The 25,494-nt window shown below is 36.4% G+C and overlaps 1 pseudogene across 1 annotated transcript in view; it reads right to left on the bottom strand.

Moving 5' to 3' along the window:
* Positions 1–818: 818 nt before the first annotated feature.
* The window catches only part of LOC105553497, a 29,676-nt pseudogene continuing 5,000 nt past the window's right edge, over positions 819–25,494 (bottom strand). Inside the window, exon 2 of the transcript XR_001008159.1 lies at positions 819–1,560. The product of XR_001008159.1 is annotated as a peptidyl-prolyl cis-trans isomerase A pseudogene (transcript). The remainder of the gene's footprint in view (positions 1,561–25,494) is intronic.

Raw genomic sequence — 25,494 nt, forward strand, 5'->3', positions numbered from 1 at the left:
GGAGACGTTTCCCTAACCCAAGATCACAGATATTTTCTCTCGTTTCTTCTAGAAATTTTATATTTAAATTTATGATTTAATTTTTTTTAATTTTTGTGGGTACATAGTAATTGTATATATTTATGGGGTACATGAGATGTTTTGATACAGACATGCAATGTAAAATAAGCACATTATGAAGAATGAGATATCCATCTCTTCAATCATTTATCCATTGAGTTGCAAACAATCCAGTTACTCTTTATTTTAAAATGTACATTTACTATTGACTATAGTCACCCTGTTTTACTAGCAAATAGTGGGTCTTATTTATTCTTTCTAACTATTTTTTATACCCATTAACCATCCCCTTCTCCCCTCCAGCACCCTCTCCCCCGCCCCACTACTCTGCCCACACTCTGGTAACCATCTTTCTATTCTCTATGTCCATGAGTTCAGTGGTTTTGATATTTAGATCCCACAAATAAGTGAGAATGTGTGATGTTTGACTTTCTGTGCCTGGCTTATTTCACCTGACATAATGATCTCAATTTCCATCCATGTTGTTGCAAATGACTGAATCTCATTCTTTTTTATGGCTGAATAGCACTCTATTGTGTATATGTACCACATTTTCTTTATCCATTCGTCTGTTGATGGACACTTATGTTGCTTCCAAATCTTAACTATTGTGAACAGTGCTGCAACAAACAGGAATGCAGATCTCTTTCATATACTGATTTCCTTTCTTTTGTGTATATACCCAGCAGTGGGATTGCTGGATCATATGGTAGCTCTACTTTTAGTTTAGTTTTTTTTTTTTTTTGACAATTGTTACGTAGTTTTTATTTCATAATCATAAACTTAACTCTGCAATCCAGCTAGGCATGGGAGAGAACAAGGAAAACATGAAACCCAAAGGGAACTGCAGCGAGAGCACAAAGATTCTAGGATACTGCGAGTAAATGGGGTGGAGGGGTGCTCTCCTGAGCTACAGAAGGAATGGTCTGGTGGTTAAGATAAAACACAAGTCAAACTTATTCGAGTTGTCCACAGTCAGCAACGGTGATCTTCTTGCTGGTCTTGCCATTCCTGGACCCAAAGTACTCCATGGCCTCCACAATATTCATGCCTTCTTTCACTTTGCCAAAGACCACATGCTTGCCATCCAACCACTCAGTCTTGGCAGTGCAGATGAAAAACCGGGAACCATTTGTGTTGGGTCCAGCATTTGCCATGGACAAGATGCCAGGACCTGTATGCTTTAGGATGAAGTTCTCATCTTCAAATTTCTCCCCATAGATGGACTTGCCACCAGTGCCATTATGGCGTGTGAAGTCACCACCCTGACACATAAACCCTGGAATAATTCTGTGAAAGCAGGAACCCTTATAACCAAATCCTTTCTCTCCAGTGCTCAGAGCACGAACATTTTCTGCTGTCTTTGGAACCTTGTCTGCAAACAGCTCGAAGGAGACGCGGCCCAAGGGCTCGCCGTCAACGGCAATGTGGAAGAACACGGTAGGGTTGACCACGGCTAGTAGTACAGGACTTTCCTTGGCAGCAGCGTCTGCAAAGCCTCTATTTTTAGTTTTTTGAGGAACTTCCAAACTGTTCTCCATAGTGGTTGTACTAATTTACATTCTCATCAACAGTGTACACCTTTTTTACACATTCTTGCCAACATTTGTTATTGCCTGTCTTTTGGATATAAGCCATTTTAACTGGGGTGAGATGATATCTCCTTGTAGTTTTGATTTGCATTTCTCTGATGATCAATGATGTTGAGCATCTTTTCATATGCCCAGTTGCCATTCATATGTCTTCTTTTGAGAAATGTCTTTTCAAATTTTTTGCTCCGTTTTTTATTGGATCGTTAGATTCTTTCCTATAGAGTTGTTTGAACTCCTTATATATTCTGGTTATTAGTCCTTTGTCAGATGGGTAGTTTGCATATGTTTTCTCCCATTCTGTGGGTTGTCTCTTACTTTGTTGATTGTATCCTTTGCTGTGCAGAAGTTTTAACTTAATGTGATCCTATTTATCCATTTTTGCTTTGGTTGCCTGTGCTTGTGGGGTGTTACTCAAGAAATACCCGATACCCTGGGGCCAATGGACATTGTCCATACCAATGTCCTGCAGAGTCTCCTAGATATTTTCTTATAGTAGTTTCCTAGTTTGAGGTCTGAGATTTAAGTCTTTAATTCATTTTGATATGATTTTTGTATATGATGAGAGATGGGGTCTAGTTTCAGTCTTCTGCATATGGATATCCAGTTTTCCACACATCATTTGTTAAAGAGACTGTCTTTTCCCCAGTGTATGTTCTTGGCACCTTTGTTGAAAATTAGTTCACTGTAGGTATATGGCTTTGTCTCTGGGTTCTCTATGCTGCTCCATTGGTCTTGTGTCTGTTTTTATGCCAGTACCATATTATTTTGATTATTGTAGCTCTGTATTATAATTTGAAGTCAGGTTATATAATTCCTCCAATTTTATTCTTTTTGCTTAGGATAGCTTTGGCTATTCTGGGTTTGCTGTGGTTCCATGTAAGTTTTAGGATTTTTTTTTTTTAATTTCTGTGAAAAATGTCATTGGTATTTTGATAGAGATTGCATTGAACCTGTAGATTTCTTTGGGTAGTTTGGATATTTTAACAATATTAATTCTTCCAATTTCTGAACATGCTATGTTTTTGTTCTTTTCATTTTTGGGAGTGTTCTCTTCCATTTTCTTCACCAATATTTTACAGTCTTCATTATAGAGATCTTTCACTTTTTTGGTTAATTCCTAAGTATTTAATTGTATATGTGGCTCCTATAAATGGAATTACTTTTTTTTCAGATTGTTTGCTGTTAGCATATAGAAATGCTACTGGTTTTTGTATGTTGATTTTGTATCCTGCAACTTTGCTAACTTTGTTTATCAGTTATAATAGTTTGCCTTTAGAGTCTTTCAATTTTTCTAAATATAAGACTGTATCATCAGTAAACAACGATAATTTGACTTCTTCCTTTGCAGTGTGGATGCACTTTATATCCTTCTTTTGTCTGATTGCTCTAGCTAGGATTTCCAGTACTGCCTTGAATAACAGTGGTGACAGTGCACATCTTTGTCATTTTCCACATCTTGGAGGAAAAGCTTTCTGTTTCTTCTCATTTAGTATGTTACTAGCTGTGGGTCTGTCATAGACGGTTTTTATTATGCTGATGTATATTCCTTCAATATCCAGTTTTTTGAAAGTTTTTATCATGAAGGGATGTTGAATTTTATCAAATGTTTTTTCAGCATCAATTGAAAGGATCATATGGTTTTTGTCCTTCACTCTGTTGATACGATATATCATATTGATTGATTTGCATATGTGGAACCATCTTTGCATCCCAGGGATAAATCCCACTTGGTCATGATGAATGATCTTTCTAACGTATTGTTGAATTTGGTTTGGTAGTATTTTGTTGAGGATTTTTGAATCAATATCCATCAGAGATATTGGCCAATAGTTTTCTTTTTCTTTTGATATAACTTTGGTTTTGGTATCAGGGTAATACCAGCCTCATAGAATGAGTTTGGAAGTATTCCCTCCTTCTCTATTTTTCATAATAGTTTGAGTAGGATTGGTATTAGTTCTTCCTTAAATGTTTGGTAGAATTTAGCAGTGAACCCGTCAGGTCCCAGGTTTTTCTTTACTGGCAGACTTTTTATTATGCCTTTGTCTCACTACTTATTATTGGTCTTTTCTTGTTTGGGATTTCTTCCTGGTTCTATCATGGTATATGTATCTAGGAATTTGTCCATTTCTTCTAGATTTTCCAATTGATTGGCATATAGTTGCTATGAAGGATCCTTTGAATTTATGCTGTATCAGTTATAACGTCTCCTTTTTCATTTCTGATTTTATTTATTTGGATCTTCTCTGTTTTTTTCTTAGTTAAGAAGGTTTGCCAGTTTTGTTTAACTTTTCGAAAAACAACAGTTTGTTTCATTGATCTTTTGTATTTTTTTATTTCAATTTCATTTATTTCTGCTCTGATCTTTCTTGTTTATTTTCTTCTACTAATTTTGGGTTTGGTTTGCTCTTGCTTTCCTCATTCTTTAAAACAAACATGAGATTGCCTATTTGAATTTTTTCTTCTTTCTTGATATAGGTGCTTACAGCTATACATTTCCCTCTTAGTACTTAGATTTTGCTATGTTGCATTTCCATTATTATTTTTCAAGAAATTTTTCAATTTCCTTTTTAATGTCCTTATTGACCCACTAATCATTCAGGAGTGTATTGTTTAATTTCCATGTGTTTGTATAGTTTCCAAAATTCCTTATTATTAATTTCTAGTTTTATTCCATTGTGGTCAGAGAAGATGCCTGATATTATTCCTGTTTTTTTTTTTTTTGTTATTTGTTTTTTGGTTTTTCTTTTAGTGTTTTAAGACTTGTTTTGTGACCTAACATACAATGTATACTTGAGAATAACTTTTCCCTCCACTTTTCTCAAGTGGAAGGAGTCTCATCCTGTATCCACCACAGCTGGTAATGTGCTGAGTCTCACCTGAAGCCAGCAAGTTTCAGAGGCTCATTCAAGACCTTCAGTGTGGTACCTGGGTATTGTCGCTGGTTATTCAGGGCCCAGGGGCTTTTCAGTTAGCAGACGATGAATGCTAGTAGGATGGGATCCTTTCCTTCAAGGTAACAGGTTCCCTTTTGGCCAAGAGTGTGTCTAGAAATGCCATCTGGGAGCTAAGGCCTGGAATGGCGTCCTCATGACTCTAACCAGTGCCCTATCATGCTGTGGCTCAGCTGGTATCAAAGATGCAAAACAAAGTCCTCCCCATCTTCCCTCTCCTCTTCTCAAGCAGGAGACTGTCTCTTTTGGTGTCTGAGCTGTGCAGCCTGGACTTAGGGAATGGGAATGCCAGCACTCCACTGGCTGCCCCAGCTAGTGTCTCTCAGTATGTCATGTGCAACCCCAATCCACTGTCTCTGGACCTAATGCCCTAGGACTTGCCTAAGAACTACAGTCCTTATGCCTTTCGAGTTTACTTAGAGACCAAAAGCACTTTGGCCCTTAGTGGCGAAGTTTGTGGGCACTCAAGTTCTGACTGTTGGGATCTGCAATTGTCCTCTGACTAGGGCTCATTTAAATGCTCTCTCTGTGGGTGGGTGCCATCTGAGTTGGGTCCAGTATTTCTTTCTGCTCTAACAGGACAGCACTGAAGTTCAGTGTCTCACAATTGCTGTGTTCTCCCTCCCCCAGTGTACAGGGAAGCTCTCCACACAAGGCAGCTGCTGCCCAGAGTGCCAGCGTGGTGGTGTTGGCTGTTCAGGATTTTTTTTAATCTCTTCAGCGCCTCTTTCAGAGATAAAAAGTTAAATTCAACCAGTACTATGAGCACTCGCCTGATTTCTGTTTCTTACGAAGGCATTTTTTCTGTATAAATAGTTTTTAATTTGGTCTCTTTGCGGGGGGGACGATCGGTGGGCTTTTTATTCCACTGTCTTGCCTACATTTATGATTGGTTTTGAGCTAATTTTTATCCATGGTGTTCAGCAAGGATTCATTATTTATTTCCATTCAGTCAATCCAGTGCCATTTGTTGAAAAGACATGTCCCATTGAACTGCCTTGGGACTTTTGTTATGAATCAACTGGTTATATATGTATAGTCTATTTCTGGACTCTGTTTAGTTCCACTAATCTATACGTCTCTATTATCATGAATACCAAACTATAGGGTAAGCCCTCCAACTTTCTTCTTTAAAAAAAAAAAAAATGTTTTGTTTACTCTAGATCCTTTAAATTTCCATGGAAGTTTTAGGGAAAATTTGTCAATTTCTATTAAAAAAAAACATGCTGGAATTTTATTTGGGATTGCATTGATTCTACAGATAAATTTGGTGACTTTAAGAATATTAGTTGGCTTAATAATATTGAGTCTTAATTTCTCTCCATAGATGTAGTATTTCTTTAATTTCTATCAGCTATGTTTGCAGTTTTCAGTGCAGATATCTTGGACACCCTTTGCTAGTGCCATTCGTCAGTATTTTATGTTTTGACTTTTTTTGTGTGTTACTCAGAAAAAATTTTTTTATTTTTTTCGGTTGTTTCTTGTAAGTATATAAGACTATAACTAACTTTTGTGTATGAACCTTGTATCCTGCTACAATGCTAAATCCATTAGTTAATTTAGTGATTATTTTGTCAATTACCAGAGGTTTTTCTATATAAACAATTACAGAATCTGCAGATAGAAACAGTTTAATTGCCTTTTTTCAATGTCTAAGACCTTAGACCAATGTTGAATAGAAGTACTAAAACAGGCAGTATTGGTTTGCTCCCAGGCAAATGGGGAAACAATTCAGTTTTTCATCATTAAATATGATAGCTGTTTGCTGGTACCTTTTATTTCTTTCAGAAAATTCCCTACCATTTCTAGTTTGCTGATACACCATTTCTAGTTTTTGATACTCTCACAAATATATGCTGAGTTCTGTTAAAAGCTTCTTCTGCATTTATTGAAAAGATCATGTGGGTTTTTTTTAGCATTATATGAATATGGCAAACTTCACTGATTTTTTTAATGTTAATCAACCTTGCATTCAGGGAATAAGTTCCATTATATTATAATGTCTCGACCTTTTAAAATGTTGTTAAAATTAATTTACAAACATTTTGTTAAGGATTTTTGCATTTTGATTCATGAAGGATGTTGGCCTATAAATTTCTCTAGGATAATGGCTTCTAAATTTCTCCTATGTGTGTGTAACATTTGTGTCAGTTTGTCATATTAAGGTAATACTGGCCATTAGTCAGTGATCCCTCCTCCTTTATTTTCTTAAAATGTGTGTGTAATATTGGTCTTGTTTCCTTCTTTATTTTTAATGAAATTTTTTGGTTATAATCTATGGGCTTCAGATTTTCTTTTTAGGAAGATTTTAGATAAAATAAATACATTGCTTTCATTGACATGGTAGTTGAAATTCTTGTTTCTTTTACAGCAAATTTTCGTATTTTTGAATAAACGTCTATTTCATCGGAGTTTTCAAATTTGTCAGGCATACGTTTGATTATAGTAGTCTCTTATTATCCTTTGCCTGTCTATGTGATCTGTGGTAACAATCCCTTTTTCATTTGTGATTCTTTTCCCTTTGATTAGTCTAACTAGACATTTGTCAATACTGTTGATCTTTTCATATAATCTGCATTTGCCTTCCTTCTTGTCTCTATTATTGGTCTGTTTTCTATTTCTCTGATTTCTGCTCTTCATTATTTCCATTTTGCTGTTTAATTTGGGCTTACTTTCCTCTTTGTATTATAGATTTTTAAGGTGGAAACTTAGGTCATTAATTTTACCTCTTTCTTCTTGTCTAATATAAGTATTAGAAGCTAAAATTTTCTCCCAAAGTACTTCTTTAGCTATGTTTTACTTTGACATAATATTTTCATTGTCATTTTGTTCAGAATACTTTTTACATTTCTCTTGTGATATTGTCTTTGACCTGTAAATAATTCATAAATTGATTAATTTTTAGATATTTGAGGATTTTCTAAATACTTTTTTTTTTTTTTTTTTGAGACAGAGTTTTGCTCTTGTTGCCCAGGCCGGAGTGCAATGGTACAATCTCAGCTCACCACAACCACTGCCTCCTGGGTTTAAGGAATTCTCCTGCCTCAGCCTCCCGAATAGCTGGGATTACAGGCATGCGCCACCACACCCAGCTAATTTTGTATTTTTAGTAGAGACGGGGTTTCTCCATGTTGGTCAGGCTGGTCTCGAACTCCCAATCTTGGGTGATCCGCCAGCCTTAGCCTCCCAAAGTGCTGGGATTACAGGTGTGAGCCACCGCACCCAGCCCTAAATGCTTTTTATTAATTTCTAAGTTAATTATGTTTTGGCAAAAGAATATACTTTGTGTGATTCTTGATCCCTTTAAATGATTGAGGCATGTTTTATTCTCTAATTTATACTCTATTATGGTAAATCCACAATACACACTTGAAAATAATGTGAAGTCTGCAATTATTAGATATGGTATTTTTAAAATGTCAGTTAGATCAAAGCAGTTGGTAATTTTATTGAGATTTTCTATGTCTTTACTATTTTTTTTTTTTGGACTCCTTGCTCTGTCAGTTGCTGAAATACTTGGTTTTAAATCTCCTACTATATTTGTGTAGGAGTAGACTACTACTTGCCTTTTAATTCTGTCCATTTTGCTTCATATATTTATGGATTTGTGATTAGGGGAATACATACTTATAATTATGTATCTTCCTGATGAATGATCTGTTTTCAAGCAAGATCATTTTATCATTATTATGATGATGTCCAAATTTATGGGGTACATGTGAAATTTTGTTACATATATATAATGCACAGTGATCGAGTCACTGTGATCACAGGGTATTTACGGTATCCATCACTTGAGTACAGTACATTTTTGTAAATTCAATCACCCTGTTCTGCTATCAAAGATTGGATTTATTCATTTTAACTGAATGCCTGTATCCTTTAACGTACTTCTCTTTATCTTCCTCACTTCCCCTATACTCATTTTTTCCAGCCTCTGTTATCTATATTTTCACTCTACCTCAAAATGATCAAGTATTTTAGCTTCCACATATAAGTGAATAATGTGAAATTATTTACATGTAATATTTGTCTTTTTGTGCCTGGCTTATTTTTCACTTAAAATAATGACCCCCAGTTCCACCTAGATTGTGTGAATGACATGATTTATTTCCTTTTCACGGCCTAATAGTATTCCATTGTGTATATACACCACATTTTCTCTATTCATTCATCTGTTGATGGGCACCTACCTTGATTCTATATTTTTGCTATTGATAATAATGCTGCAATAAACATGTGAGTACAAATACCCTTTTCATATATTGATGTCTTTTCCTTTAGGTAGATACACAGCAAAGGAATTGCTGAATTGCATGAGAAATTTTTAAAGAAATCTTCGTAATGTTTTACGTAGTGACTATAATAGTTTACATTCCCACCAGCAGTGGATAAGGGTTTTCTTTTCACTACATCCTCACAGTATCTGTAATAACCATTCTTCCTGGGATAAGATGACATCTCATTGTGATTTTGATTTGCATCTCTCTGATGATTAGTGATGTTGAGCAATTTTTCATATATTTGTTGGCAATTTTTGTGTCTTTTTTTGAGAAATGTCTAGCCATTTCCTTTGCCCACTTTTTAAAGGAAGTATTTGTTTTTTCTTGGTAAGTTGTTTGAGTTCCTTGTATATTCTGAATATTAATTCCATGCTAATGAATAATCTGCAGATATTTTCTCTTATTCCGCAAATTGACTCTCGACTTTCTTGATTTTTTTTCTGTGCGGAAGCTTTTCAGTTTAATTAAGCCTCATTTGTCCATTTTTGGTTTTGTTGTATTTGCTTTTGGAGCCTTCATCATGAATTCACTGTCTAGGCCAATGTCCACAAAATTTTTTCCTAGGTTTTCCTCTAATATTGTCTTAGCTTCAGGTCTTACATTTAAGTCTTTAATCCATTTTAAGTTGATTTTGTATACGGTGAGTGATAGAGTCCAATCTCATTCTTGTGTATGTGGCTATCCATGTTTCCCAGAATCATTTATTGAAGACAGTGTTCAATAAATGGTGGTAGTTAATGAAGTGCAGTTAATAGTGGAGGCTGTGCTGTGTTTTGCTGGTGATTAGGATGTCAGCTTGGCCAGTCTTTGGGCCCTAGTGGTGGCAGCAATGGACTGAGCCTGCCTTTTGGGCAACCCAGGACAGCTTACAGTATTATTGGTTCCAGGAGGGCTGATTATTCCAGTATTGAGATCATGTGTGGGTGTGTACTGGCTGTGGTGGTATTGGAAGGTTGAATCAGTCCAACCTCAGAGTCTGGGAGGAGTGCTCAGGTGTTAGCAATAGTAGGCTTGGCTGGAAAGTTTCCACAGTTCTGGATGGAATGCTCAAGTACTGGGTAGAGGGGCCCAGTCTGGAAGACTTGTCCTCAGGCCCCATGGTGGCGCATTCAGGTGTTGGTTGTAATAAGCAAGGGATGGTGGTCCCCAGGCCATGGCAGAATGCTAGAATGCTCTGGTGTGGGCAGCAGTGTCTATGCTGCATACCTACCGGGGAAGGTGGGTCCCCCCTCAACTGGAACAGTATAAGCAGGTAGCTGCAGGGAGAGCAATTGACTCATGCATTTGTCACACAGTAGCCTACAGCAGCAGCAGTACGATTTGTACTAGGTGTATGTAAGTGTGTCCAGCCTTCCTTCTTCCTCCTTGGCCCAGCAGTGGCAATGGTAGTGGAAGTCCAGGCACCATTGCGGAATGTAAACCTTTGAAGGCTAGGATCTCAGAACAGTTCTGACTGTGGGCTTACCACCAGGGAAGGGAGGACTCTCCCTTTGGCTGTAGCAAAAGGCAGGTAGCTACGGGGAGTGTAATTTGCTTGTACCTTATCCCACAGCAGCCCATAACAGCACAGTGGGATTTGTCCTTGGGGTGCATGGGAGCACCCAGCCTCCCTTCTCCCTCTTTAGCCTGGTGGCAAAAGCTGTGGCATTGTTCCCAGGGCAAGACACAATTCTCTGGGGATTTGGCTCTTAGGATGGTGCCAAGTTGCAGCTGCTCAGGGCTTGGAAGTCTGTGAGACTTTACATGAGTTCCCTCTTTCTAGCAATGTGTCTGCGCAATCTCTAGGCCATTCCCTATGTTAGTTTCAAAATGTGTATGGGTTGAGACATTCTCCCATAGTTAACATTTTAAAGGACGGTGGTGGAAGTATGGAGCCCTGGGGGCCTCTCTCTTACGCTTTCCTTGCACCCAGAAGCTTCTTCTGGATCCCAGTCAATTCCAACCAAGCAAGGACTCACTCTCCCCTTACCTGCTTTTGGTGCTTCTCTGCTGAATCCCAGTGTTATCTTCTAGATGATCAATTTGAAATGTGAATATCCACTTGCCATTTTGGTTCCTCTCTGTGGAGGAGGTTCATACTAGCTACATCTAGTCAGAAATTTTGAAACAGTATCCAGGTTTTTTGTTTTTGTTTTTGCTTTTTCAAGATAGGAAATGCTTGAATATACTGGAAGAGTAATGTAAAGGAATTTAAAAGGGGAAGAAGTGAAGTTTTGAGATAGAGATTGAGAGAGAGGATCATTGGAGAAGCAGGGAGGAGAAGGAATCTAGAAGCCAGGTGGAAGGATCAGTCATAGAAAGGAGAAGAGAACTGTGAAGTGGCATTTCAGTCATTATAAAATATTTATCTCTGGCAATGCCATTTGTCTTAAAGTCTATTTTCTCTGATACTAAAGTTTTCACTTCAGCTTTTGTACGTATACTGTTTGTATGGTAGATCTTTTCCATCCATGTGTATATCTTTTTCTGTCTATATGTGCTGGTATATTTGAGGTTTATTTCAAAGTGTAGTTGAGTTTTGCTTTTTTATGTGCTCTATCAATCTCTATCTTTAATTGGTGTGTTTAGAACATGATCATTTAATATAATTATTGATACGGTTTGGTTTAAGAGTCTACCATTTTATTATTTCTTTTTAATATGTTCCCACTGACTTCATTCCTTTGTTCTCCTTTTCCTGCATTCTTTGGGATTTTTGAATATTTTTAATGTTCCATTTTAACTTATTTATTGACATTCTGTCTATATACTTTGTTTGATATAATATAATCTACAGCTGCTCAAAAACACAGCAGACAGTGTTGTCATTTTTGCTTTAAAGAGTTATACATATCTTAAAGAATTTTAAGAGTAAAAAATAATCTTTTCTGTTTAGTCAGATATATTTACCACTTCTATTGTTCTTTCTTCATGCCTGATGACATACCTTTCCCTCTGCTATTATGCCTCTTCTCCCTGAATAAATTATTTAAAAATTTCTTGTAGACTACGCTAACAACAAATTATCTTATTTTACCTCTATTTGAGTATATCTTTATTTTATCGGTTTTAAAATTTATAACTATTTATTTAATTTGTAATTTTGTAACACAAACATTATCTCTAAATATTGTAGTTTCAATTTATTTTAAACTAACTTAAATAAATAAGATCATATATTTTAAATTTTGGGCACCTTTCACCTCAATATTATGTTGCTTATATTTATCTAGTTGCTAATTTTATCATCTAGCATTCCATCAATGAATGTATAGCATTTATTAATTCATTCTACTATTGACAGGTATTAGAGTTCTTTCAAGTTTGAGGCTATTATGAAAAATTCTGCTTTGAATATTTTTATACATATTTATTGGTGCTCATATATATGTATTTCTGTTGGCTATATGCCTATGAGTGGAATTTCTGGATCATAAGGTATGCATATTTTGGAACTAGTATATAATATCTAATTATGATCTAGAGTGTTTGTACTAATTTACATTCCCACCAACAATGTAGAAGAATTTGGATTACTTCATATTCTCAACAACACTTGGATTGTTAAGAATATGTTGCAACCCAAGTTCTCCGTAACATAATCCCAATAACACTTGCTATTGTCACCCTAGATTCAGCTTATTCCATTGGGTATGAAGTGTTATCTGGTTTGTTTTCATTAATAAAATTTAGTTTTTAGAGCAGTTTTAAGTTCATATTAAAATTGAGTGGAAAGAACATAGAGTTCTTATATACTTCCTGTCCCCACACATGCACAACTCCCCCTCCACTACCACCATATAGCATTGAATGCATATATTAGAAAAGAAGTTTCTTCTGTATTTAATGCTATAAGTTTCTCCCTCAGCACTGCATCCACAAATTTTGATAATTTGCATTTTCATTTTCATTTAATTCAAAATATTTTGAAATTTCTCTCCAGAATTATTCTTTGGCCCATGTGTCCCATTCTTATCCAGTTGATGGATGGTGAGATTGAGTTCAATCCTGTTTTTACTGATTTTCTTCCTGCTAGAACTGTCCATTTCTATTAGAAGAGTGTAAAAGTCTACAAATATAATGGTAGTTTTATCAATTTCTCCTTTCAGTTCTATCAATTTTGCCTCATGTATTTTGATGCTCTGTTGTTGGGCACATACCCATTGAGGATTGTTATGTCTTCTCAGAGTATTAACCTCTTTGTCATTACCTAATGCTGCTCTTTTTTTTTTTTTCTTAGTAATTTTTCTGCTCTAAATTAACATAACTACTCCCACTTTATTTTTATTAGTGATAGTATGGTAAATATTTCTCCATCCTTTTATTTTTAATGTGCGTATGTCTTCATATTTGAAGGGAGTTACTCATAACAACATATAGTTGGACCCTGCTTTTTTTTTATCTACTCTGGCAATCCATGTCTTTTATTGGCATCTTTGTTCCTATTTTTTCTTCCTTTTATGGTCTTAATTGAGCATTTTATATTATTTCATTTTCTCTCCTGTCTTAATATATCAATTATACTTGTTTTTAAACTTTCTTTTGTGGTTTCCTTAGAGTTTGCAATAAATATTTACAACTAATTGAAGTCTACTTTCAAATAACATTATACCACTTCACAGGTAGTACAAGTATCTTATATCTTTACTCCTAATTTCTCTCTCCCATTCCTTGTATAATTGTTGTCATTCATTTCACTTATGCATAAACATTCATGTGTTCACATATATATGGATGTGTGTGTGTGTGTGTGCACGCACCTATATAATTTGCAACAAAGTCCTTGAATTTTTGTTTGTCTGAGAAAGCCCTTATTTGTCCTTCAACTTAAAGGATAATTTCACAGGGTACATAATTCTAGATTGGTGGGTTTTTTTCTCCAAATATTTTAAATATTCTACTATAATCTCTTCTTGCTTGCATAGTTTCTGAGGGGAAGTTGGGTGTAATTCTTAGCTTTGCTCTGCTAAAGATAAAGTGTTTCTCCTCTGGATTTTTGCAGTATTTTTTACTTACCTTTGATTTTTCTGTAATTTGACTATTACATGCCCAGGTGTAGTTATTGCTGGAGGGTGGGGTGCGGGTGCTTATCCCGCTTGGTATTTTCTGAGCTTCCTAGATCTACGGTTTTGTGTCTGGCATTAATTTGGGAAAATTCTCAGTCATTATTATCTTAAATATTTCTTCTGTCTTTTTTCCTCTTTCTTGTCTTTCTATTATATTCATAATGCATATAGTAAACCTTTTTGGTTGCCCCACAGTTTTTGGATATTCTAGGGTTTTTTCTGTCTCTTTTCTCTTTGCTTTTCAGTTTGGTAAGTTTCTTTTATCATATTCTCAAGCTCAGCAATTCTTTCCTCAGCCATGTTCAACCTACTAATCAGTTCATCAAAGGGATGTTTTTAATTCTGCTACTGTGTTTTATCTCTAGCAATTTTTTTTATTATTCTTTCTTAGAATTTCCATCTCTCTGTTGCCCAGGCTAAAGTGCAGTGGTGCAATATCTCAGCTCACTGCAAACTCTGCCTCCCAGTTTCAAATGATTCTTGTACTTCAGCTTCCTGAATAGCTGGGATTACAGGCACATGCCACCACACTCAGCTAATTTTTGTATTTTAGTAGAGACGGAGTTTTGCCACGTTAGCCAGGCTGGTTTTGCATGGGCCTCAAACGATCCACCCACCTCAGCCTCTCAAAGTGCTGAGATTACAGGTGTGAGCCACCATGCCCATTCTCTCTGCTTATGTTATTTATATATTATTGCATGTTGTCATTAAAGTTCTTAGCGTATCAATTACAGATTTTAAACCTTTTTGGTTAGACAATTTCAACATTCCTGCTATATCTAACTCTGATTCTGATGCTTCTTCCATCTCTTTAAATTGCGAAGGGTGGGGGTTGGCTTTTAGTGTGCATTGTAACCTTTTGTTGAAAGGTGGACGTGATACACTAGGTGAAAGAACTCTGGTAAATAGGCCTTTAGTAATATGTTGGTAACATGTGTTGGGAGGGGAAGTGTATTCATCTGTTCTCACACTGCTAATAAAGACATACCCAAGACAGGGTAATTTTTAAAGGAAAGAGGTTTAATGGGCTCACAGTTCCACATGGCTGAGGAGACCTCACAATCATGGCAGAAGGCAAAGGAAAGACAAAGTCATGTCTTACATGGCGGCAGGCAAGGGAGCTTGTGCAGGGTAACTGCCATTTATAAAACCATCAGCTCTTGAGAGATCATTCACTACCATGAGAACAGTATGGGGGAAACTACCCTCATGATTCAATTATCTCCACCTGGCCCAGCCCTTGACACGTGGGGATTGTTATAATTCAAGGTGAGATTTGGGCAGGGACACAGCCAAACCATATCAGGAAGCATTCTATAGTCCTATGATAAGGTGTCAGTCTTTTGGTAAGGTTGTGCCCCTGGACTGTCAACTTTATCAGTACTTCACAGTTTTTACCCTGCTGGATGGGATATGATGGCTAGAGGAGACCTGACTTGGGTATTTCCCTTCTCCCACGTGTAAAGCTAAAGGGAGTTGGAGTTGGGAATTTCCTTTCCGTATGTGGAAGGCTGCAGCTGGCTGGAGATGGGTATTTCCCTTCCCAGAGGGAGATTTAGGCTCTGGAAAAAAAAAAAAAAAAAAACAGCAGAATAGGCTGGGGTAAAATAGTTTCTCCTGAGGACAAGCTTTGCTAAAACCAGAACGCTCAAGTGTATTTCAAAACGGTTCTTTTTCCCCTCCTCCTATTACATGTATGAGAGGATTTTTCTCCAACATTCACTGTAAGGATGTGGTAGAGTTGCTGCAGGTAAAACTCACAAAATCACGGAGACCTCCTTACAACTGGGTCCTCTGGAGTTCTTAACTCACACTTGTTCACATTGAGCCTCCATAATTCATGAAATACAATTCAAGTTTTCATACCCTGGCAATGGTCCCCTCAGAGATTTCTGCTCATGGGTTTCTACTCCAGTAAATTGTGATGATAGGTATTTACCTGTCTGTCTCTCCAATTTGGGAAGCAGCATTTTTCTGTGTCCTCACTTCCCTGATAGAGCTAAGAAATTGTTGTTGATTTTTCCGTTGTTTAGCTTTTACTTGTCAGAATGAAGCTGGAATAGAGACCAGAAGTTTCCTATTTTACCTGTATCTTTAAAGGATATTTTCATTGGCTGTAAAAGTCTAGGTTGGCTGTTCTTTTCTTTCAGCACTTTAAAGATGTTACCACACTGTCTTCTGATCTCCCAGGTTTTAAATGAGCAACATGCCATCGTTCAAATCATTGCTCCTTTGGATGTATGAAATGTAACCTTAAAAGGAAAAAAACATACTTATAAGATTAAAAGAAAATCTTTGGTTTCCTGCATTTTTAGTATTATTTGTTTAAATTTGATTTTTAAAAATTTATCTGGTTTGTGGATCTGCTGAACTTCTTAAATATGTACATTTTTATCTTTCACAAATCTGGAAAACTCCAAGCCATTATTTTTCAAATATATTTTTTTACTATCCCATTCTCTTTCTCCTCTCCTTCTGGAACTTCTATTGCATGTACATTAGACCTTTTTATACTGTCACACATTTCTTTTTTTTTCTCTCCCTCTTCTTCAGATTTGATCAAATTACCTGTCCTCAGGTTACTTTGTCACCTACATTCTGCCATTGAGCACATTCAGTGAATTTTTTTATTTTGGGGAAACTACTTTTTAAATTCTAACCTTTCCATTTAGTTAATTTTAAAGTTTCTTTCCTGCGATGGCAAATTATCTTAATTCATTTCAAGTATGTTCTTTCTTCATAAAACCTACTTGTAATAAGTATATTAAAATCTTTGATTATTCCAACATCTGGGTTATCTAGGAAACCTATTTTTTTTTTTAATCTTGATAACGGTCCACATTTTCCTGGTTTTATGCTGAATAATTTTGAATTGTATCCTGGACATTGTGAATGCCATGTTGCATAGACTCTAGGTTCTGTTATAATACTCTGGAGAATGTTGATTTTTATTTAGCAGGTCATCATGGCTAGGTTCAGATCATAAATTCTGTCTCACTTTCTTTGTGTGGTGGTTAAAATCTCAGTTCAGTTCCAAAAACACTTAGTCCACTTGTTTGAGCTTGTCTCTTGCATCCATAAAGAATAAGTGCACCTGAAACATCTGCAGATTTTACACAGAATCAGGGATTCTCCTTTCTGGTTCCCTCTTCTCTGAGATTCTCTCCTTTCTCCAGGCCCCAGAATCTTCTTTGTTGGTTTCTCTGGTTGTAAAGATGAGCTTCCTATTGAAGTTTTAACCTATTATGCATCCACTGCTGATGTGCTGCTCTGTGCCTGGGGCTCACCCTTGGAGCAAAGCATAAGAGAAAAAAATGGAAAATATACCTTGTACATTTACTTTCAATTCTTTGTCTCCTAATTTTGTTAATTTTCTTACAGTCCTCAGGTAGTTCCTTTTTGTTTTTGTCAAGATCCTTTTGTTGTAATTAGTTGGAAATCTGGGTTCTAGTGGGCTCTTGCCATTATGCTGGACACAGAATATTCTTGCATAATGTTTAAGTCACTGTTTTTCAAACTATGGATCATGATCATTTGTGGGTCATGAAATTAGTTCTGTGGATTGTTGATTCACATTTTTAGAATTCAGTACGTTTGAGACTAGTGTAGATTATATCTTATTGCATCACATGTAAGAAATGTAAATTATTTTATAAAATATAAAATACTTGTTTACTTGTTTTTTGTTTAACAACTATTTGTTGAATACCTACTTTGTTAAAGATTATTAGGTTGTGGGAAATATAGCAGTGAAAATAATATACGAACATGCACTCTTTTTAATAAATGAGTTGGAAGATAAAAAATGTACAACATATAGTGTGTTGGAAAAACAAGAGAAAAAAAGTACTCCAAACCTGTCTAATCTCATGAGGAGGGATTCTGTGGGGAATATTGGGATGCAATAGTAAAGAAAAGTGTTACCTCCTAAAATTCTTCACTCTACTGACATCCACATGGTGATAGTTATACTGTACAAAAATAAATGGAAATCTAAGTTTTCTAGGCAGTGATTAGCAGCAATGTGAATGGTGGTCCAAATTAGAACAAGAGCAAACAGAAAAATAGCTGCAGTGTGGGTTGTCTCCAGAGCTTCCATAAACAAACCTCTTTTATTTTTAAACAAGACTCTTTTCCCCCAAAATGTGCTGAAGGCTGATGGTTTTACACTGTTTGTGAAAATGAAGATGGAGAAGGTTTTTGTCACAGCATAGAATGGAAAGTTAGAATCCCTATTGTTAAAAATTCTACTACCCCACAGTCAGGAATTCTCTGCTTAGCACATTTATTTTTAGGATGCAGGCTCCTAAAATAGTGTCTGGCCTATCTTTTCCCTCTCTCCCTTTTCTTTTCTGCTACTCCCTATCCTTACATTCCTGTTTATTTATACAAGACAGTGTCAGTTTTCCTTTCTTCAACTTCTTGCCCCAGAGTTAATGGTACATCAATATGAGAACCCTTTCTGTAGCCACCTATCATTCTATTCTCCCTTAGCAACAAAGCCTATTTGTTCCTTTATATTTGGGGACAGGTAAAATTTGTGGTCTTGGTCTGCTATTGGGAGTCCTCCTATAACTCCTGCATTTGGGAAAGGAGTAGAGCTAGGTCCTATGTCCTCATATCCTGGTTGCCCCCAGTAGTGAAGGTAGCAGGTATGAGGGCATGTTTTTTCTCCCTTCAAATGCCTCTGACTACTTATTGGACAGCTAATATCTAAGTAGATCAAAGAATTATACACAGTCATACACAAAAATATATATAGCAACACATGCTTTTTTCCTATGCTGTATTTTGTTACTGACATGCTTGTTTTTAAGAGAAATGTTACTCGCTTAGTTCTGATATGACATTAATATTGAGATGGGAGCTACAGCACAGCTTCCCATTCCATGCATCTGGCTGAGATCAACAACTAAACAGCTCTCTGCAACTCTCTACCCCCACCTTCAAAATCTTTCCCAACACAGTCCTAAGATAGCCACAATCAGTGTTGATACAGGAAAGGAATTGTGTGTGTCCTCTCTACTTTTGGTTAATAGATAAAACTTTCCCAGAAAGCTGTGTTTTGCCAACTTTTACAAGTAAATTTGCATTCCCAGATGATAATAGCTGAGTGATAAAGCAATAGAACATTAAGGCACTCTTCTACAGCAATGTCCATTCTAACTCTTCAAAGGTTTTCTAGGCACCATCTTAAACTACAGAGAAAATTAACTGAATATATGTAGCTAAAGAAAATGTACATTTGGACAAAAACAAATACTCTTTTTAAAGAGCAAATATTTCTTTCTAGTTTGCTTATTTTTAAAATGCAGATCTGGAAGCAATTTAGTAAATCGACTGCATGTGAATTATAATTAACTTTGAGCAGGAATGATTTGTTTTCTTTGAAAGGTAGATAAACTCAAGGGCAAGGAAGTCAGGTTCAAATCTTAATCCCAGATTTAAGTGAGGCAGAAACAGACACTATATGTGATGCCAACTATAAATATGTGCTAGGCTGTTTAAATTGCTGATCACAGTGCAACATTGCTATTTTGCAGTAACAGAATCTTACACGTTTATTTCTGGTTTTGACTACACAGAGATTTTTCTGAGTATGATCATTTAAATTCAATCTGCCCATTATATAAAACTTAAAGTAAATTAGAATTTGTACATCACAAGCACCAAACCTGATAAATGCGGTTTCATATTCAATCAAAGTTTGTTCAAATATGAGTGTTCGTGAAAGCTCTTAAATAAAATAATATCACTTATGGTGTAAAATGGATGGATTGAAGCAGAAATTAAAATTCTGATTAAAAGAGAAATGGTGGTGTTCTGGAATGTCTACCCTACTCACACTTCTTGAAGGGATCTTCTGCTGGTCACAACTGCTGAGTGAATAATGGACCCTATGTTTCTACCTCTCTAGGCTATAGATGGCTAAAGGGGTTAATTTTGAACCATGTGTAAGATAAGTAATCAAGGGAAATTTTTAAGAGAGAGAATGAGAGAAAGAACAGAAGCATAGAGAAAAGCAGAGATGACTGAGGAGTATCTAAAATAGAAAGAGTAGTTGTATCTCTCTGTACATCAGGGAATCTGAGGTCACTGAATTTTTCCTGGGGACATTCCTCAAGGATAAGGTTTCAAAAATTATGCCTGTGCAAAAGCAGACCTCTGCTTGCCATTGGACCAGGTTCAAGGCATTTGTTGTCACTGGGGACTAGAATGGGCACATCCAACTCGGTGTCAAGTGCTACAAGAAGATAGACAAGCTCGCTGGTCAGAAGGAGGGACATATGTCAAAAGTTACTCTTTTCTCCTGTTCTTGATTCTAATCACCTGTGTCCCCTTACACATTGCTTCATCAGAAATGCAGATACGCATCTCCCCACTCAATATTTTCATTCAGCCTAAATATATCACTAAATCTCTCACGTCTTAACTCCCTCAACACTTCATCTTCTTGCAACTAAAAAAACAGACCTTATTTTTTTCTTTCCCTTCTCAGTTAAGCATTTTGAAAGGCTACAGGTGTATCCATATTTTCATACCTCATTTGTCCCTCTGCCTACTGCAATGTGGCTTCTACCCTCATTCTATCATGTTCCCTTCACTCTACCCTTGATCATCAAATTGCCAAGTACAATATCTTTTAAAATCTAAACAGAATATTCTCCACTGACCCTAACAAGTCTACTCTCTCTTTTCCAGTCTACTCTCTCTTTTCCACTCTGCTGCCTTTTTTTTTTTTTTTTTTTTTTTTTTTGAGATGGAGTCTCGCTCTGTTGCCCAGGCTGGAGTGCAGTGGCAGGATCTCAGCACACTGCAAGCTCCACCTCCCTGGTTCACGCCATTCTGCCTCAGCCTCCCGAGTAGCTGGGACTACAGGTGCCCGCCACCACACCCGGCTAATTTTTTTTTTATTATTATGTTTTTATGTTTAGTAGAGACGGAGTTTCACCGTGTTAGCCAGGATGGTCTCAATCTCCTGACCTCGTGATCTGCCCACCTCGGTTTCCCAAAGTACGGGGATTACAGGTGTGGGCCACCGCGCCTGGCCCTCCACTCTGCTTCTTGATCAGAGAAGCTGACCTATATGAACTACATCAATAACTTTTTCCTCTGACATCCTGTTGGGTTTTGTCAATGGGAGACACCATAAGAGGCCAGAGTATGGCAGGTATTCACCTAGCTCCCTTCCTGCCATCCTGTGGTTTGGCTGCAACTTTATTTTTCTATTCATGACCACAATCACCTATGTCAGGAGGTTCTTGGCTTTCTTCTACAGCTCTCTCGCTCTTTCTTTCTCTCTCTCTCTCTCTCTCTCTCTCTCATTCTCTCCTTAATTACCCCATTTGAGGGGGGCAGCTATTTCCTGGCAGAACCCTGCCTGATTCCAGTCCTTATCTTGTCTTACAATAACATTTAATACTGTTAAACATCTCCTTCTTGCTATTCTTCAATTTCTCAAATTCTTCACTTTTTGATTGACCATTCTTACCTACTTTATCAGTTCCTCTTTCTCTGTCACTTTTTTTTATATTGATGTTTTCCAGAACCTGGGTCATATTTTCTTCACGTTTTCATTAGAGTATCACAATCTAGTCCTCTAGCTTTAATGTTCACCAAAAGCATAATTCTTGGGATCTAGTAGGTACTCAACAAACGTTTTCTATACAAGTGAGTGAATATGTATGCTGATGACTACCAAAGCTTAATCTCTACCACATGTCTTTCCTGATCTGCCTATGTGTATTTCTTACTTTCTACTAAACAGCTCTACTTGGATGCCTCACAAGCATCTCAAACTCAATGTGTTCAAAACTGGATGAATTATCTTTATCCCCAAATCTTGGTTCTTATATTCCTATATTATTTAATACCAACTCTATCCACCCAGTACACACTACAGAAATCTAGGAGTCATACTAAACAACCACCTAATTCTACATGTTGCTCACTAAATCTTGTCAAGTCTATCGTGTGCATTTCTCTGTTTTCCATACCTTGCTCTCCATTTTGCTACTCTTGTCATTAAGGCACTCTTGGTCTCTCATCTGACTAGTGCAATGTATTCTTACCTGGGCTCTGTGGCTCTTTATTCCTTCCGAAGGTACTCTTAAAATAGCCTTCAGGGTAATCTTTATAAATTACTTCTCTACTTAAAATAATTTAGTGGATCTCATTTGCGTGACGTTCTTGATAGGCTCCCTAGCTAACTTTCAAACTTTTCACCTTTTACTCGCAACATGTACTTCATACTAAAAATCTGACATTACTGAGAATAAACCATACTATTTCCTCTGGTAGAATTTGCTTTCCAACTTAATTTTTCAAGCTTCTTTACATCATCCAAAACTTAACCTAAAAGTGATCTCCTCACTGATGCCTTTTCTTATTTTTTAACTTTCCCACCATTCTATTCTTAGATGGTACTTTGTAAATAGTTAAATTATACTTCTAAATGAATTGCATTGTAATTAGTTGCTTACTTATCTGCCTCATCCAAGAGACTATAAAACCCTTGAGGATATATGTATCTTATATTTACTTAGTTTGGTACCTTGAATGCCTAGCACCATGTCTGGTGTATAAGTGGAATTCAGTAAATAATTATTAGATGTGTTCATCTTTTAATTCTTGTTATTGTTATTCAGGATTACCTTACACATTGTGTTATGAGCTAAATTGTGTACTCCTACCCCAAATTTATAGACTGAAGTTTGATTCTCCAGCACCTCAAATGTGAAATTATTCGGAAATTGAGTCTTTACAAAAATAATCAAGTTAAAATGGAATTGTCGGGGTAAGACCTAATCCAATGTGACTGGTGTCCTCATAAAAAGAGAAAATTTGGGCACAGACAGGCATGCATAGAGGGAAGAGGATGTGAAGAAATATAGAAATAAGACAGTCATCTACAAGCCAAAGAGAGAGGTTGGGAATAAATCCTTCCCTCATAGCCCTCATAAGGAACCAAACCTGCCAACATCTTGATTTTGGACTTCTAGTCTCTAGAACTATAAGACAACACATTTCTGTTGTTTAAGCCACACAGAAATACTTTGTGGTACTTTGTATGGCAGCCCTAGCAAAAAAAAAAAAAAAAAAATACACATTGCAATTTAGCAATAATTTTTTACATTAAAATAAATTTGTCATTTTTATTAAATCTTTACTTAAATCACTCACCTGGACTCTGGGCAACTTGCAGTAGACCTAGTGTTGGCAATATTTTACCATTAAATTTCTTTCTCCTAATATTTTTCCAGTTTAGTGAGTCAAAATACAACTACCAATGTACTCTTGTCATAATCCATTAATATTTTCAGTGGATCTTGAAAATATCTCATTAAATTAAAAATCACAATTATGCTACTTGGGGTTTATTTTGCATTTTCTCTGGCTCTACTAATTTGTTTTGCTTTTTTTTAACCACATATTACTTTCCTCTTAAATATTTCCTCTCCACTTAAGTTAGCCAATTAATGACCCCTATACACTTCTTCTGTCTGAATTTTTAAACCTTATCATTCATTCATTTCTCAGACATTGATTGAGAACCTATAGAGTTTGACAAATTGTCCTAAGTACTGAGGGTGGTAAAGGATGGGGCCATCAAATAGTCTCTGATCACAAGAGGCATGTAATCTAGAATAAAGGATAAAATGAGTATATGTCTTGAAATTATGACACACATGTCCAAAGATGTTTGTCACCAAATACCTGCATGTAATTTATCAGTGACCTCATAGCTAAAATGGGGGGAATAATATAAGCATCATGGGATATTTTGACAACTAAATGAAATAATGTATCACAGAGAGTAGCACTGAGGACTGGGGGGCATAGGCTCTGTGTGTTTGTTTAGCCTTTCTTCCCTGCTGTATGATTCATGTTCACACACCAGCCTTGCAATACTCATAATTCAAAATGATACCTCAGCAAAATATTACATGCTGTGGACTTTTAAGTCTGCTTCAAAATCCTCAGATGACAGGGCTTATCCTATACAGATGGATACCATTTAAGCAGGTATCAGAGAAATGGCAAATCATATCTGCTTGAATTAGAACACACTGGGTAAAAAAAATTAATAGTCTGTGCTCTCTAAATAGAACAACAAAGCCTGGATGACAGCATATCTGTTTATAGCATGATTTACTGAATATTTTAAGCCCACTGTTGAGAAGTCCTCAGAAAAAAAATCCGTTCAAAATAGTACTGCTCATTGACAAATGCACCCAGTTACTTAAGAGCTCTGATGCAGACATACAAGAAGATGAATGTTGTTTTCATGCCTGCTAACACAACACCCATTCTGCAGCCCATGGATCAATGAGTCATTTTGACTTTCAAGTCTTATTATTCCAGAAATACATTTTTTAAAGGCTATAGGTGCCATAGATAGTGATTCCACTGAAGGATCTAGCAAAGTCAATTGAACCTGCTGGAAAGGATTCACCATTCTAGATGTCATTAAAAACATATTGTGATTCATAGGGGGAGGTCAAAATATCAACATTAACAGGAATTTGAAAGCAGTTTATTCCAACCTTCATGAATGACTTTGAGGGATTCAAGACATCAATGGAAAAAGTAACTGCATATGTGGTAGAAATAGTAACAGAACTAGAATTGGAAGTGGAGCCTGAGGATGTAACCAAATTGCTGAAATCTGATGAAGATGAAGACTTGCTTCTTATACATGAGCAAAGAAAGTGGTTTCCTGAGATGGAATCTACTCCTGGTGAAGATTCTGTGAACACTATTTAAATGACAACAAAGAATTTAGAATATTACATAAAACTGATAAAGCAGCGGAAAAGTTTGGGAGAATTGACTCAAATTCTGAACGTTCTACTATGGGTAAAATGCTATCAAACAGCATCACATGCTACAGAGAAATCTTCTATAGCAAACTTCATCACTGTCTTATTTTAAGAAATTGCCACAGTCAATGCAAAGCTGGTTCAACATACACAAATCAGTAAACGTAATCCATCATATAAACAGAACCAAAGACAAAAACCACATGATTATCTCAATAGATGCAGAAAAGGCCTTTGACAAAATTCAACAGCCCTTCATGCTAAAAACTCTCAACAAATTCAATATTGATGGGATGTATCTCAAAATAATAAGAGCTATTTATGACAAACCTACACCCAATATCATACTGAACAGGCAAAAACTGGAAGCATTCCCTTTGAAAATTGGCACAAGACAGGGATGCCCTCCCTCACCACTCCTATTCAACGTAGTGATGGAAGTTGCAGCCAGGGCAATCAGGCAGGAGAAAGAAATAAAAATTATTCAGTTAGGAAAAGAGGAAGTCAAATTATCCCTGTTTGCAGATGACATGATTGCTTATTTAGAAAGCCCCATCGTCTCAGCCCAAAATCTCCTTAAGCTGATAAGCAACTTCACCATAGTCTCAGAATACAAACTCAATGTGCAAAAATCACAAGCATTCTTATACACAAATAACAGACAGAGAGCCAAATCATGAGTGAACTCCCATTCACAATTGCTTCAAAGAGAATAAAATACCTAGGAATCCAACTTACAA

This window comes from Mandrillus leucophaeus, unplaced genomic scaffold, assembly GCF_000951045.1.
Source record: "Mandrillus leucophaeus isolate KB7577 unplaced genomic scaffold, Mleu.le_1.0 Scaffold1167, whole genome shotgun sequence".
NCBI classification, from domain to species: Eukaryota; Metazoa; Chordata; class Mammalia; order Primates; family Cercopithecidae; genus Mandrillus; species Mandrillus leucophaeus.